We start from the raw sequence: 16602 nt of genomic DNA on the forward strand, positions 1-16602 counted from the left end.
TATCTATCTATCTATCTATCTATCTATCTAGCTAGCTAGCTAGCGAGCTATCTATCTATCTAGCTAGCTAGCGAGCTATCTATCCATGCCTTAATAGGTTTGGCTGATGGCTTGAATCCATCACCCTTAGGCACACGCAAGCAGGTCAGGGCTGACAACCAGGCCTCCCGGCAATCCCAAACATCCTGCTCGGACGCCGCTCCCGTTCCGACCGCTGAAGATGGATCCCGGTGTCGTTGACAGACGAGAATAGAGGGAAGACAAGACATCTGCGACGGGATAAGCCTTAACGCCATATTCGATGTTTATCGCAGAGGTAAAATGCTGGTTTGGTTCCCACTTGCGTCCATACGTGCAGATAACAGTGGTGGACAGAGGACTCGCTTAATTTTATTTCCAAGCAGAAGGCCGATTAAAGTTTTGTTTAGACAAGAAAGGCAACAACAGTGGAGCATACCGCTAATGTTAGCTGCTAACTAGCCACCAACTGTCTATTTTCTGTCTGTGTTCTGCGTGTTTATTTTTTTGCTCTTCTGTTCCACACTACAGTACTGTCAATGTTTTGTAAGTAATGTTTGTTAAGTTCAATTTCTACGGCATGTGGCATTCCCCAGGCTGCTGTTAGTATTGATATCAAAAAACAAAATGCCTGCTTTATATGTGGCTTTCACATTTACTTAAAACATTGCCTGTTTAGTTAAGAAGGGTTTTGTGGTGAACACTGATCCATCTTTTGCCTTTTTTTTTTTTTGCAGGTCAGACAACCCCATGAGAAGAGGAATGGGAACACGAGGCTGATAATAACTGGCCTATTTGGGGATTGAGTGCAACTCTCCAGGTCAGCTGAACTTCATGTTTGTTCTTGGTCGTGCATCTGTATTCAAGTGTGTTTGCACTTTTTCCCCCATCACACTTATTAGCGACCTGGTTAGGAAGCAAACTGTTGACGAGTTTAAATATAAAGTCCGGCAGCCAGCGAGAGTCAGTGCTACAAAGAGAAAAAAAAAGTCCCAATTAAATTATGGTATGTGGCCCAAAGTCAAAAAAGGAGAGCGGGTCTGTTTCAAATAGGGCCTTTTTCAAATCATAAAACACCCGCTTTCTCCCGCCAAATGTAACGTGAGCTCAAAGCGTAGCCTCGCTGAGATGAAGACTTCTTTCACAGACAAAAGACAGCCGTCAACATTTACTGTTTGGGTCTCAACACGGCAACGGCGCGGCAGAGATGGCAAATGAACGGCGAATACCAGCGGTGACTCACGTGTCGGTCTGAGCTCGTGTCGCTCTTCCCAGAGGCTTGTTTAACCTTGGAAGTTCCAGCGCACCATGACATACATTCTTTTTTCCAAACAAAAGACATTTTTCCCTTTTTTTTTTGGTTTTAGTTTTTTGTTTTTAATGAATTCTGTCAAGACTGACAAATACAACAAGTGTTTTTCTTTTGTGTTGAAGCATACCAAGTTTTATTAGTTTGCGTGTGGTGACCTAACCATGGCCTCTCTAAAATTCACAAACCCCCCCCACCCCCAAAATAACCGTTTTATATCTTTTATTATTGACTTCATCTCGTCCAGAATGCGCCTTTTTTCAATCCAGATGTGCCCATGACAAAGGACGCCTTGACTTTATTGCTGATCACCCATCTCTGCGAACCAGCTGAAGTGACGGTTGTTTACGAGCCTCTTGTCGGATGCTTGCGCAGGAAGACATTGATTGACTCCATGGCACACAACGGTACTGTTGTTTGTGGTTGTTTTATCTCGCCATTCAATCCCTGTAATCATTTATGAGTTGCAGTCTGTCCCCTTCATTTGAAATATTTATGGGTACTAACATGTGAAACCTTCATTAACTCCACAGGCGCACTTTTTAATTACAAAGTAAAGCTATGAATTATATCGGCAAATCAAAGTAAAGCTACTCACCCGTGGCAGACAGAATAAAAATCCCCCTCAAAAATTAAAATAAATAATCACCCCCAGAAAAATGTTTTTACTGTTTGGGAAATACGATGAAATAATGTTCGCAAAAAGGAAATGAATTTTGATTGATATTTAAGAGCGAGTGACCGCCAGGAAATTACTGTACATAATGAGATCAAGGCCGCCAGAGTTTGTGTGACCCACATTGACAACCGTGATGCACTTTGATAGGTCCCAAATGAGCGCACCGCTCCTCTAATGTGGAACAGGGATGTAGAGGTCAGTGGGAGGGGTCTCGGATACTTCAAATGTTTCAAATTCAGCAAAATAGTGACCCACACGCCCACCCTTTACCACCGCCGCGCAGTAACCTCGAGAGAACCGTGAAAATAAATCCGCTCACTTGGACCTCAGGAACGGGATGGGGAAAAAATGCCCCTTTCTCATCAGCCCGCAAGACAAAGTGAAGCTTTTTGCATCCATATGCTGTACTGTACCTTCACGTTGCAACATACATTTGGAAATGCATCAAAATTTGAGTAAAACGTCATCATATGTGAACGTTCACAACTCACTCGACCTCATTTTAGCCACTGTTGAAAGACTTCCTCATGTGTGTTTGGCTTTTCATGATGCTTTGTCTCAAAGGACGACGGTGGTAAGAGAGGAAGTAAGCAGTATTCTTGTCTTGGATGTATTGTGTGTTTTATTTGGGTAGGTTTCTGGTATGTCGAGCAGTTTTCTATCAACAAAGGACTTTGATATGGGTTTTTTCCAGGCCATTCCGGTGCATTTGAGCCCATCTGTTTGCTGCAGCATTGAGTGAGTATTATTTATTATTTATTTTGTCTTCAATTCATTACGCACTACTTCTTCACTGTCTACTTCTTCACCGTCGCTCGTGAAATACTCAATATATTTAAAATAAATAAATATTAAAAGTAATCAAGGGCGGCCCGGTAGTCCAGTGGTTAGCACGTCAGCTTCACAGTGCAGAGGTACCGGGTTCGATACCAGCTCCGGCCTCCCTGTGTGGAGTTTGCATGTTCTCCCCGGGCCTGCGTGGGTTTTCTCCGGGTGCTCCGGTTTCCTACCACATTCCAAAAATATGCATGGCAGGCTGATTGAACACTCTAAATTGTCCCTAGGTGTGAGTGTGAGCGTGGATGGTTGTTCGTCTCTGTGTGCCCTGCGATTGGCTGGCAACCGATTCAGGGTGTCCCCCGCCTACTACCCGGAGACGGCTGGGATGGGCTCCAGCACCCCCCCGCGACCCTAGTGAGGATCAAGCGGTACGGAAGATGAATGAATGAATGAATGAATAAAGGTAATCAAAACTAAACCGAAGCAAATAAAAACGAATAAAATCTAACAAACCCACTCTAATAAAAAACAAACAGAATTTAACAAAAGAAAACAAAAATCATAACAAAATCAAAAGTTACTCCAATGAAGAGCCCCAAACTTTTATACATTGCAGTATAACTCTGGTGTGTTGTGTCAGTTATCTTGAGCATACCACCCTTTATAAGAGCAGTAGCCGCACACTTCAGTATGTGTGTACTTCACTTGACCGCGATACAAAAATAATATTCAATGTTTAGCACCCCTCTATTTCGCTTTTTCTAATGTCACGTAAAACAATTCCGGAGCACTTAACAGATTTTATGATTAATATGGGAAAAAAATCAGAATTAGAAAGTAGCATTGTACATGTGTCATACATGTACTGATTATTCCTCTGTATGAGTGTTTGTTTTGTGTGATGTTTTTTTTTCTTTCATAAGACACGATCTTTAGAAAAGTACAATGTGTGTGTGTGTCTGGGGGGGGGGGTGTAAACTGATAGAAACCCATGTCTGTTTTTATCATTTCCCCCTCTTGTCTCCCTCCTCGCCTCCTCACGCTGTCAGTCTGCCCACTAGGCCAGTTCTTCCTGATGGCCGCCACAAGGAGGCTTCTCACTCGAGTTCCACTGACAAACTAGAACCGAGAAAAAGAAAAAACTGAACTCAGCAGACCCTGCCAGCCTGAGGACGGCAGCTTGTGAGCAGACGCTCGCAGGAGGTCAGCGGAGGCGTGAAACGCTTCGTGCAGCCAACACGCCGTATCTAAATAGATTTGTTGTCTTGTAAAAAGTCGAGGAATGAGTCGGAATGGAGATGCAAACGTCAGATAGATGGAGAATGCAAAGCGGTTGCCAAGATTGGACATTTGGAGGACGTTCAAGTCAATTCTGCCGTCGAAACATGTTTGTTTTTAATATACCAGCGCAGGCCAGATTCTTGGTACCCTTCCGTTTTACAGAAGAAAAAAAATCCAGCGGCACATCAGATAAATGGTTTATCACATCTGCCTCTCAGTTTGGAGGTTAACATGTTCATGTTCACTTTTAATTTCTCACTCTAGTTGCTGTTGAAAAGACATGACAACAATTTTGTATATCGTGTGCAATGATAGAATCAAAAAATGATTTTACATTTTTTGATTTTTCACAGTCATAAACGCCCTCTGAGGAAAACCATATTGAGATTTGGCACCCCTGATTTAGGGGGGATGGGGGGTGTAAACGTTTCTTGACAATTCTTAAAATCCCATCACAGGCTCTGGTGCTGGATTGCCAAAGATAGCGTATTTAGGTATTTCATATTTTGTCTTGGTCAGTTTTACACTTTTAATGGCACCAGACATTTTATTAATTTGAAATTGAGGGAAACATGAACATGAGTCTCACGTCAGTGCTGTCTAACCAAGAACTCACCTACAGTTCAAATTTGATGGCCGGCAGAATCCCAAAACCTCAGATGCATGTTGTTGGAAGGGAGGAAGAAAACCGATACAAGCAGGCCGGGCGCGGCCGAGGTTCACATCCCGAATCTTAAAACTGTCAGCCGGACTTGCCAACCACTAAGGCATCGCACTGCCTCGATTACATTCTACGGGCGGTAATAGTTTCATAAATCAAACTATGATTATGACCTTCAAGTGTCCACAGGTCATGTGTCACTCATGTCTGAGGAAACCATAAAAGCAATCGAGTGCTTCCGTGCGTCCATCACGTTCCTCTGTTGTCAGAGGCTGACACAAAGACTCCACTAGAATAAATCCAGCGCTGAAGATTTATGAGCGTCATCCCGTCTGTTGCACACAGGGGCCCCTTGTTCAGGCTTCTGTCTGTCTTTGCCTTCCTTTTAGTCGCCACTGTCAACTGCCTTTTGCTGCATTTATCTCCTCCTCGACTGGTTCTCGGCTCATATCTCTTTCAGCCCCCCCCAAAAAAACTTTTATGCCAGACTTCCTGGCCAGCTGTTCCTGCAGACAGGGCGTCTCCCCTCGGGTGTGGCGTAGGTCGAGCAGCGCGCCCCGTGGCGACGGGATGCTTCTCAACACCTCTGTACGCTGTCTTCACAGCAGCCTTCACCCCGGAATGACCTCGCCGCCGCGTAATGCCGCCGCGGACGCGGAACAACACACGTGCAGTCAGCGCTGGATGGATGCAACCACGCCGGCGACATACTTTACGCCTACGAGTTAAGTCGCTCCACCCAAACAGAAAAATCAAACAGACATCAGAAACCCAAACCAGTGGGATGGAGGTTCAGCATCTTGTCAAAAGCACATGGATATAACCTTTTGAAACACTTTGCCTTCAGGAAGTGTTATTTTAGTTTTTTATATGGAACCCGAAGCCTATCTTGAAACCCAAATTCGGAAGCCTGACCCCAATTTGAAAACCTAAATTGCTGCCACTTTGAACCTGGTGTGACCGAGGCACATTTCCCAACACTGTGACAGCCATTCTCCATCAGTCTTGTTTGGAGAAATTAAACTGGCACAGTCTGGACCTTTTTTTTTTTTCAAATACGATACCCTCTAATAATTCACTATTTCCTTAGTCGCCTTTGCTGGGAAATAATGACTTTCCCTGTTTACTTAGCTGTGTTGCAGTTTTTTTTCTCCACTCCCCAAAATTCTGGGGTAATTGTTGAGGCAGGTCAAACGCGACATTCCTGTCGGCTTCAAAAAAGAAAAAAAAAGGAAGCCAAAACAAAATGGCAAAGAGTTATGGCTTTGTTATGATCGGCATTGGGAACGACACATTCTAAAAGTAGCGTGACAGCAGTACGCTAGCTTCACGCCATAATTAAAAGCCGAACACTGGCTTGCAAAATAGGTCGAACAAGGACATGGGCGGACAGGGGGGGTTAGTTAATCCGCCTCACGATTCGGACTTGTGGTGGTGCGAATCCGGGCTCTGAAGTGTCCTCTTCATGGTTGCGTGGGTTTTATGCAGGGACTGCAGCTTCCTCCTACACGCATGTTTCATGAAAGATCTAAATTGTCTGTAGATGGGAATAAAGGATTAAAAGTGTTGGTACAGATTTTAGCCAGCATCATGAAAGTTGGCTTTGTTGATTTGCTTTTGTGGGCCACATAAAAGGAGGTGGCGGGGCCAGATCTGGCCCCCGGGCCATGAGTTTGTGATCTAAATTGTCCATAGATGGGAATAGAGGAATAGAAGGGTTTTTTTTTTGGGGGGGGGGGGTACGTGCTTTGTGACTGGATGGCGACCAGTTCAGGTTTTCCCTCACCTCTTGTGTTAAAGCCCACATTAAAAAAAATATAAAAACCCCAAAAACCTCATTTGAAACCCTACCCGATTTCTTCTATGTTGTCCACCATAGTGAATGGATGCAGATGACAGTGTTTGCTTTCCACTTCCTCTGCGGACATGCGAGAGGGCTTGGAACACCGGCTCAATGCCGTCACCGCGACCTAATGAGGTGGTTTTAGCTTAAGCAGCGAGCGTTCAGCCCTACTCTATAATTCCGCATCCGCGGCTCCTCCGGCCAGCCTGCGTCACGAGTGCGTTGGTCCGTATTCGCCATGTCGCCCGCAACGCCGCCAAACATGTCGAGCGCCTGCCGCTGCAAGGTACGACGTTCCAAAGGAGCATCAATCAACGGGGGGAGAGAGCGGTTTGCAAATTGGCGACTCAAGGAAACACTTTCGCACAGATGAGTCAGGCGTTCCGTCACGATATCGTCAAATCCGTCCCCCCACGCGCACACAACAACGGGCAATGGATGGGACCTTTCTTTTGTCCTTGCGTTCTTGGCAACACACAAATCGAGACGCGCTAATCGTCTAAACGTTGCGCCTGTGCCATGTTCGCAAATGATAGGCTGCCTTTCCAGAACGCTTGGCCAGCGCCGTGTAAAGTAGCTGTCGGGTGCAGCGAGGGCAAATGTGCAGGAACACGGTTGGACGGTGAATAAGAGATGCCGCTCCAACGACTCGTCACGTCAGCCTGGAATTCGTTTCAGGACTGCACGAATGGAGCCTTGTTTGAATAAACCAAAAGTTTTTATTAAAGAAAGAAAAAAAAAACCCTAACAAAACAGTTAAACACAAAACGTCAAATATTGGGGAACCTGAAGCACGACCAAATGGGTTGGGGAAAAAAAAACTAACAGAAAACAAAGATGTAGGCTGAAAGCAAACAAAAGGTTTCCAGAAAGAGGCCAGAACCTGCGGGAATAGGGACATAAAGTGAAGAGTATCCGACAGAGGGGTCGTTCAAAAAAAACATGACTGGAGCGAGACGAGATCTCGACTGGAGTCGATCTGGCATTTTCCTTGTGTGGGCGGAGAGTTGATGACTGGAAGCTGATGACCAATCGCTCCCGGTTGCCCCATACATAAAGAGAAGAAGAAAAATACTGGTAAGCGCCAACTGACCGCTGACAGAACTTGACAAGTTCCTTGAAATCCAAAGTCTCCCCTTCATGTTATACTGCTGAGGCAGTGGTTCTTAACCTTGTTCGAGTCACCGAGCCCAATCAGTTCATATGCACATTCACCGAACCCTTCATTAGTTGATTCATTCATTCATTTGTTTTGTACGGATAGTAAAATCCACAGCACGTTGGACGCCTAACACACACACACACACACGCACACACTTCGTTTTTATGCTTCCTCGGAGACAACTAAAATGTAAGCGAATCTCCACCTCGAGATGCGATGCAGGGGATGTATGGAAGGGGCGTCGGGTCATTTCATGCACATCGTTTATCATTTCCACCCGGAGAAGCAGGAATATATTCACATGCGCGTGTGTGGGTGTGCGTGTGTGTGTGTGGGGGTTTCTGAAGGTAAAGTATGCATTCAATGCTGGGGGGGGGGGGGGGGGTTTCGGTTCTCTGGGATTTACGACCCTCCTTCCACGCTTTCCCAGCATCCAACAGGCCGGCTCTGTTTCTGCCTCGCGGGCGCTGACTTCTCCGCTTCCTCAGCAGAAAAAAAAAAAAAAAAGGTGACGAGAGGAATGGAGGAATGCGTCTTTTCATCAACACGGCGGCGACGGCCTGAACGCAAAGCAGCGAGGCCAACATCGCAGAAAAAAGAAGATCCCGGGAGGTGACAGATGTTGACTCAATGCTATCTGGCCATGTCTGCGAGATCTCACTTTTCGGTAGGAAAACCATCGGTGCGAGCCCAGGCTTGCCTTTGTATGGCGGACGGAGAGAATAGGTGTGGTTGTGGACATACCAGACATACCAAACCGGGCAATAAAGCCCAACGTAAAGCAGTGGCGATTCGGGTGAAAGACGGCAATGCGTTGACCCCGGCGGCTGCATGGGCAAGAAAAATGGGACGGCAAAAGATTTTCAGCCCGGTTAGAGAGGTGCTGACGGCCAAAAAGTTTGAAAAAGATTAAGCGGACTTTGCCCCGTTTTGCAGTCAAGCCAACACAAAGTAGGTTAAGCTCCAATTTCGACTCAAAAATAGACAACTTTGCTTCTTAAAGTGGACGGTATTACTCTTGCGGGGTGCACAACTGATCCAATAAGAGGAAAGTTACCATGTGTATAGAATATTTCTGGTCAAATGGTCCCGATTTTCACGCCGGCGCACAGCCGCGGGTATGATATCGCCGCGTTTGTTTGGATTTTGGAAAGCTTTCCAACGGGGCGGGCTCAGCCGCTGGCCAAACAAGGGCACGATGGATTCGACGCGGATAGCGCAAACGCAGGCTTCAAGGAATTGTAACAAAACGCGCCTTATAAAACATTCCCAACTCGGTGCTGACTTGCCTGTTAGATGTGGACACAGTGAGCCACTTTTTCACGCGGTATCACGATGAAGCCAAAAATATGCCAGCTGTGCAGCCTCACCAGGTGTTAAGCGTGAGTCCGTAGCGACTGGTTTACCACATTATGCTTTCAACTACACATTCAATTAAAGACATGACTCACTGCTGACTTTCCTGCCGTTTAAGACGCTAATACTGTATGTTCATACTGGTCATTGCTTGTTGAGACCTTCTTTATCTGCGAGCCGAGTCATCTGCGCCACAATATTGTAAAATTGTGACGTGATAGAGGTGAAAGCCTCACCTTTGTTAGCATTTTGAGCTAACGTCAGTATAACATTAGCACATACTTTATGGAGAATGGAAATACTTTGCTTGCCTCGAGGTAGTCAACTGACTATGTCTACTAAATGTGCAGAAGTAAAAAAAAAAAAAAGAAAAGTAGGAAGAAAAATCTGTATGGACTTGTAACCCACATCGGTGCCAACGAGCCCGACACAAAGCTGCAGTTTGTGCTAACGTCTGGCAAAGACTCAGGGAACTTGACTGGACCAGGTGCGCATGTAAGCCTCACAAAACCTTTTTTTTTTGGAGCGAATAAAAGAGTTTTACAGGTGCTGGAAGCTTTTTTTTTTTTAACATGTCACACAAGGAGGCCAGCTGTTTCCCCTTAGTTCCCGCATTTGGCTATCTTTATTTGGCAGTCTTGTGAGCCATTGCCCCTTTTTGGAACATTCATTTGAGGGGAGCAAAGAAGAAATCAGTCAGTGATCTTGATACGACAGTGTCAGTATCTATATACAACTCTCGGATAAATCGCCACAATTGAAATGGCGATCTAATAGGATATGTGCAGTATTGATGATGCAATTGGTGTTTCAGTTTGTTGCTAAGTGCTCCAAGAGAATCTCATCCAAATAGAACCCTCGTTTGCTTCGGTTTGACTTTTAGTGTATCTCGGGTGCGGGCAGGAGCAAGGGGAGGTGCACCAACTCAGCCAAGATCCTGAAGCGGGTGAAAAGCCTCCCAAATTTTAATCAGGGCTGCTTTACTTTCATGATTGGAGTTAGAGCACGATGTGGGTTTGAATGGTTGTTTGTCTTGACATGTCCCCTGCGATTAGCTGGCGACCAGTTCGGGGTGTTTTGTCTGCCTTCTGCCCAAAGTCATCTGGGAGAGGCTCCAGCAAGTCCCTGCGACCCTGTTCAGGATAAGCGGTGTTGAAAATGGATGGATGGATGCCGTTATACAGCAAACACGGGTTGCACGCGACGGGCCTTGTTCTTGTTCCTTGTTCTCCTTCCCAACTATTCACACTCTTGTTGGCCGAATGTGCCTCCACATTTAATAAAAGATTAGAAGCGCACGTGTCAGATCGCAGTGTCCGTGGGGAGACTTGAGATATTTTATGACATCTGAATCGCTCTTCAGTGTGTGTGAGGGAGGAGGAAGGGTGGTTGGTGGTGGTGGGGGTGGGGTCTTTCAAAAGACATCAGTCGGAGCTCACCGTGTGATGGCCTGAAAACGATACCCTGATAAAACCAAGTGGGAAGGGCCCAGATTTAATGTGGCCTTAACAGTGGCAGCCCACCATCAATGAGACCCCAGGGGGTACATTTGATTTCTAATCCTCATAGTCCTTCGCCGCCGCCACCGCAAAGACATTTTGTGCGCAGAACACAAGCTACAGTTTTACTTGGGTCATGTTCACATTTCGTGTGCTTTGTAACAGCACTTGGATCTCACCTCGGGCCAGAAACGGTGTCTGTCTTCAATTTGGGTGGTTTTCCCCATAGCTGCATAAAAGCTAACCAGTCAATCAAACTCATTAGGAGAAGGATGGCCCGAATCGATAGATTGTTGCTGAGATAATCATTGAAAGGGGTCATTGTTTTGTTAAGCAACTTTTATGTTGCGTTTTAGCGTATAGTTCTGGTTTGGGGTTTCTCTCGTAGAAATATACGATTGGAATTGCACATCAGCTCCATTGGCTGAAGCGTAAAGGGCTTTGCCGAGTGGAGAAATTGCCCCAGTTATAAACTGAAAGCCATTTATGTACGACTGTGATGGGGCCTTAACTTGTTAACTTGGGTATACAGTATTTATATTTCCTACTCTGACAACGTCAAGCAGCAAATAGTAGTTCTGATTTCAGACATCGAACGCCAGAGAAAATGTTCCAAAAATCATGGCAACGTGAGAACCTGTGTTACATAAGCCAAATGTTTGCAGCGCTATTTTTAGCAGCACTTGATCCAAAATGAGCCACGCGTTCTTCCTGTTGTTGTGAATATGAGCTGGCTGGAGGCCTGTGCGGCGCTCTTACCCTTCAGACTATTGATGCTTTGCGATTAGCAAAAGCGGGTACGACCAGGTACAGTTTCTGGTATCTGATAGTCAACGGAACGGACACGTTTACATATTTGAATATGGTCATTTCTGTCTGTTAAGACTGTCCCATTACATTTTTGCATCCTACCTGGCAGCCATGTACCATTAACAAAAAAGGCTCTCAAGACTGGATAAAATGCTAACCTGCTAATAGTGATGTTGTGGCGATGTTGACGCCACTTCCTCCCGTAGTTATACTTTTGCTTTCCGCGCGGTCATTGGGGGCGCCCGCATTTCTCTAGTTTGACAGACTTCCAGGTATGTCCTTCAAAAAAAAAAAAAAAAAAAAAAAAATCGGGGCTCTTTCTTCCCCCCGGGGAACGGCCATAATGTGAGCCAGATTGTGAGTGCGTGATGGTAGGGGAGAGGAGGAAGCGGTTGGGGGGGAATATAGATCTCATGATTACCAACAATTGACCAATTCATTTGAGACCTCCTCTGACATGCCATGTGTGCAGCTGCGTTCGAGACTGCGGTTATTGTGCGCGTCTGTGTTTGCATGCGTGTGTTTAGGCTCAATCACTCCCACAATAATAAATCAAACCAGGGCCCGGTAGCCTTTAGATCACGGTCGGGCCCGGAGCTTTGTTTTTTTGGAGAATGCATTTGCCAGCAACGCCAGCGCTGATTGAGCCACCGAGAGTTCTGTTTGGATTAGAATGAGCTGATACGTTACACGGGCGCAGCGCCGCCACTCAAGCGTGTGTTTATGAGCGACAGCCGTGCTTAAAAAGACTTTTTTTTTTTGGTGGGGCACAGCGCCTTCAAGCGCCGGCTGAGTTACGGCGAGCTTGTGCAAGTGGTGAATTCTGTAAAGCAACAAAGGTAACATGATGAGCACTTTAAGCTGAGGCCCTTTGTAGCTTTAGCCCCCCGGATTGCTTTGGACAGGCTGCCGTAAAATGTGAAATAGGGAGACGTGGGGGGGGGGGGGTGCTTGAGTGTCTTGAAACAAAGCACGGGCGTACAAAGAGATTCCACAAATGCCAGCAGACTCGGACAGATCGCCCACGGCCAGGTAGCGCTTCAAAACATCCTCCTCGCTTATCACACACGTGCACAGCTGGCATGCAGCTGCTGCTCGCACCGATGCATGCGCCAAAGAACAAAAGGCTTTTTTGTTGTTGTTGTTGTTGTTATTATTTCTGGCATTCCGATAATGTTGACAGAAGTCAAAAAGATCCGTTGCCTCTGGACCCCATTGTTTTGTTTTGTTTTGTTTTGTTTTAGCCTCTCGCTATGGCGCTAACATTCCATTTCAGACTTTTGGGCTTGTATCATATGTGCAGTATTCACAAGGATGTAATTATAATTCAGTTTTTTTTTGTTTTGTTTTTGAACATTCAGTCAATCTTGTATAAGACTAAATCTGCTGATGTTCATGCCTGTAAACACCTCGGCCTTACGTAAGCATACCTCAATTTCCTGCCCACTCAAAATTAGCGACACATCTCCATTGCATCATCATGGTCAGCGCAGTAATACTGTACGCCCCGCCCCCCACGCACCCCACTGCCTCCTGTTGAAAGTTCCTCCGACCAAGGTCTGCCTGCATTTGGCGAAGGGGGGGGGGGGGGTGGCTTGTGCAGTTTCCATTCAAAGGAAGGCGACCTGACGTGGGTGACACATTAGTATACACATAAAAAATTTGTCTGGGTTTTGTGAAACACATGCTGTGGCTTTTCTGTAGTTTATGAGTCATGTGCATTGCAAGGCTAAGGGGTGGTGGGTCATCACGGTGAAGTTCCACTTTGCTGAAAAATATGCTTTCAAGCCATCTTAAGCCTCATTCTACATCAAATTTGAAATGTGAGATCCATTGAAGATTCAAATTTCCCAATAGGTGCGGAAGCGAGAGTAAAGAGCTGTTTGTCCGGCAGCCGTCGATGGATTACTAAGTTACTTTTTCAAGGTAGCTGTGGCAAGACTGGTCAAGATGGAGCGAAGCGATGCGGAAGATGAATCAGCACCAAAAGTGACCTTCTCCAAAGAAACCACGTGACTGTTTGTCCCACGCTCAGCCGGTTAGCGTGCGACGGCTTGATTCCACCGTAACACGACGCCGCATGTCGAGAGGGGGGACCACATGGGGAGCGCCGTATTGTGATTTTTCTTTCTTTTTTTTTTTTGAGTTTCATGAGTAGGAGACGGACGTGTAATACATTCCAGACAACCGGCGGCCCTGCTACCTATAGGCATCAATCCTCTCCCCTTTCACTGGAACAATAAACCCACTGCCGCCGAGAGAGAACTCATATCAGAACACCTCCTCTGTGGAACATTGCCTGCTCGGTCCATAAAGCTCAACCTTCTAGTCACCTCCATAATGGCCTGTGAGAGGCACTTCAACCACGGCCCGAAATCGCAACTCTAAAGCTTGACCTGGCAGTGATGATGTGATACGTGACCCCCTGAATGAGCACCTCATATGGATGAGACTTGGTGATGCTGTGTTCAATGAGGCCCAGATGGAAGAGGATATGAGTTTTACAAACAACCTCCCCACCCTGCCTCCATGACACCTTTGTGCACACCCACAACCAAAATTCCTACTAACTTGTCACTCCATTCACAGTGATGTGTCAAGTGTGGTATGAGTTCCACCAGTGGCACCTCAGGCTCCGTTTCATGGTAAAGAACGTATCTCTGAATTCAAGTTTTAAACTGTGTTTGTCAGTGGCTTAACCCTCCACTTTGATCTATCTCAGGGAGCGGCCATTTTGCCACTTGCCGTTGACTGAAAATGACATCAGAGTGCCAAAGGGCTCGTCTTGAAAACGCCTTGTGACCAAATCCAGAAAACAGTTGAGCTGTGATTGGTCCTTTTATCAGCCCTGAGGCACTGTGATGACTTTTTTAGTCAACAGCAAGTTTCAGGGCTGAGTGTTTTTTTGTTTGTTTGTTTTGTAATGCATGCTGAACGAGTGATGGGGAAAAAATTTTGAACAGACTGAAAACAAACACATTGAAATCTATCCTCAACAGTCCTGAGGACCTCTTGCCTGGAAGGCAGTGGTGTTGACCCAACCCCATTATCCCTAAAATAAAGAATGCGTGTTTCGGTTTCTTTACCTTGAGTTTCTTTCATTCCGTGAGCATGTTCATAACTTAAAATTTTTTTGTCTCAAATCATCTTTCCCCACTGTAACGAATAGAATGCTGTTAAGTCGTTCTAGACCTCTAAAAAAAAATCACCACCAATTTTGGGGGGGTCTTTTTAAGAAGAAAATAGCAAACCCGAGCATTGTGAAAATGATATACAGTAACAGCATAATTACATAGCTTGTAAGGAATTCAACAATTTGTGTATCACATTTACATTTCAATGTTCATTGACTTTGCACTGCTCCTTCTGATGTGCAGGCCTTGGCGACCAGAGAGGATAAAGAATATATGCCGGTGAGTATTGTTGTATCATCTGTCTATGTGTGTCGGTTAAATCGTAAGTTGAGACATCACTGTACATCGTATTGGGCTTCTCAATTTTTATGTACCATTTCTCTTGGTGAATCGAGTCCCTCATTCTGGTTGTGGTGTTCATTGTTGAGATCGTTTGAGCCCGTCTTCTGAATTGAGCACTTTCAGCACTTGGGTCACCATTGCTGACATGATGGATGGTCATTCCGTTTTTAGTGTTCTTTGTATGCAACTGGGTACTCTTTAAAACCTGAAGAAAAAAAATCGACTTTGTTACCCTCACAGTCTCAAAAGTCAAAAGTCTCGAGTAGTTCACATCTTAACGACTCTAGTTATCTAGTTTCGCTGGGTTTGACCCGCATGGCTGCGTCGGCTATTCACCGCCCTGCATTAATTTGGGCCCTGCAGTAATCTTAGATGTGTTTCACACTGACTTTATTGTGAAGGAAAGCAACACTACACTGCAGAAATGAAATCCTGCTTTCTACCCTTTGTGCGGTTAACGTTCCGAAGGGCCTCCCCTCCACCACACCCCCACGCATACCTTACAAAAAAACACCTCCTTAAATCATACAAAGAATAAACACTGCAGTCATGCGGAAATCCCTGCATCGTAACACATCCATGTATTTAAGTTCCCTAACGGATGGCCTGATGCAATTTCGCATGGCGGATGTGGCAGTTCGCAATGTATGCCGGTGTGAACGTTTCATTCAAGGCAATGGACATTTCGCAGGAAATGCTACAAAATGTCCTTTTGTGGATTCATGAATTAATCGTATGACACATGGACGACAGGCCGCGCTTCAACTGATAGATGATACCACAAATGATCTTGAAATATTCTACCAAATGTAAAAACACGTTAGGCTTTTTCTATTCGTGTTATCTGTAATTAAGATGTGTATGTAACTCCTAAAAGATGTTCATTCACTGTATGATAAAATCAGATAATAGTGTAAATTCTAAAACTTCAGACTCAATCAGAAGCAGCACAATGGTCGACTGGTTAGCGCGTCGGGCCTCACAGTGCAGAGGCGCAGGGTTCGATTCCAGCTCTGGCCTCCCTGTGTGGAGTTTGCATGTTGTCTCCGTGCCTGCGTGGGTTTTCTCCGGGTACTCCGGTTTCTTCCCACATTCCAAAAAACATGCATGGTTGGTTGATTGAACACTCGAAATTGTCGAAGTTGTGATTGTGAGCGCGAACGGTTGTTTGTCTCTGCATGCCCTGCGATTGGCTGGCAACCGGTTCAGGGTGTCCCCCGCCTACTGCCCGAAGACAGCTGGGATAGGCTCCAGCATGCCCCATGACCCTTGTGAGGGTCAGAAAATGGATGGATGGATTATATTGCGTTGAATAAGTTAAATTACACTCATGGTTAAAATATATTCGTAAGGAGAAATTTCTCAACTGTTGTCTTTTTGAAACGAAACAAAAAAAAATTGTATCAGAATAGGCTGTCGAATTATTGTTCACATCTGTGTTTCATCCGTGAGTGTTCAGCAGCATTACCCTTGCACAAAGTTTGACTAAAAAATATGCTATTTTTCTATAAAATTAATTTTGACCATACCTTCTTGCGACCTACTGTACTTCGTTCCTTCCTACTTTCTAATGATACTGGCCGGCCGTTGCAAACGGTTATGGATGGAGGCCTAATTCGTTCCTTTCTCCATGTGTGTCCGGCTGCCAAACGAGCGATGTCCTTGTGGCAGAAGGTTTCCCTAAAAATATGAAGTTGCCGTGGAGACTTGTCCTCTTTTTGGGTCCAC

At 45.5% G+C, this 16602-nt stretch overlaps 1 long non-coding RNA gene across 1 annotated transcript; it reads left to right on the forward strand.

Annotated features, from left to right (window-relative positions):
• The first annotated feature begins 704 nt into the window (after nucleotides 1-704).
• On the forward strand, nucleotides 705-7379 carry LOC127597614 (uncharacterized). The gene is made up of 4 exons (XR_007961686.1): nucleotides 705-838; nucleotides 1597-1734; nucleotides 2701-2744; nucleotides 5334-7379. It is a non-coding gene; the product is annotated as an uncharacterized LOC127597614 (long non-coding RNA).
• Nucleotides 7380-16602: the final 9223 nt, after the last annotated feature.

The sequence above is a fragment of the Hippocampus zosterae genome, chromosome 3 (assembly GCF_025434085.1).
Source record: "Hippocampus zosterae strain Florida chromosome 3, ASM2543408v3, whole genome shotgun sequence".
NCBI classification, from domain to species: domain Eukaryota; kingdom Metazoa; phylum Chordata; class Actinopteri; order Syngnathiformes; family Syngnathidae; genus Hippocampus; species Hippocampus zosterae.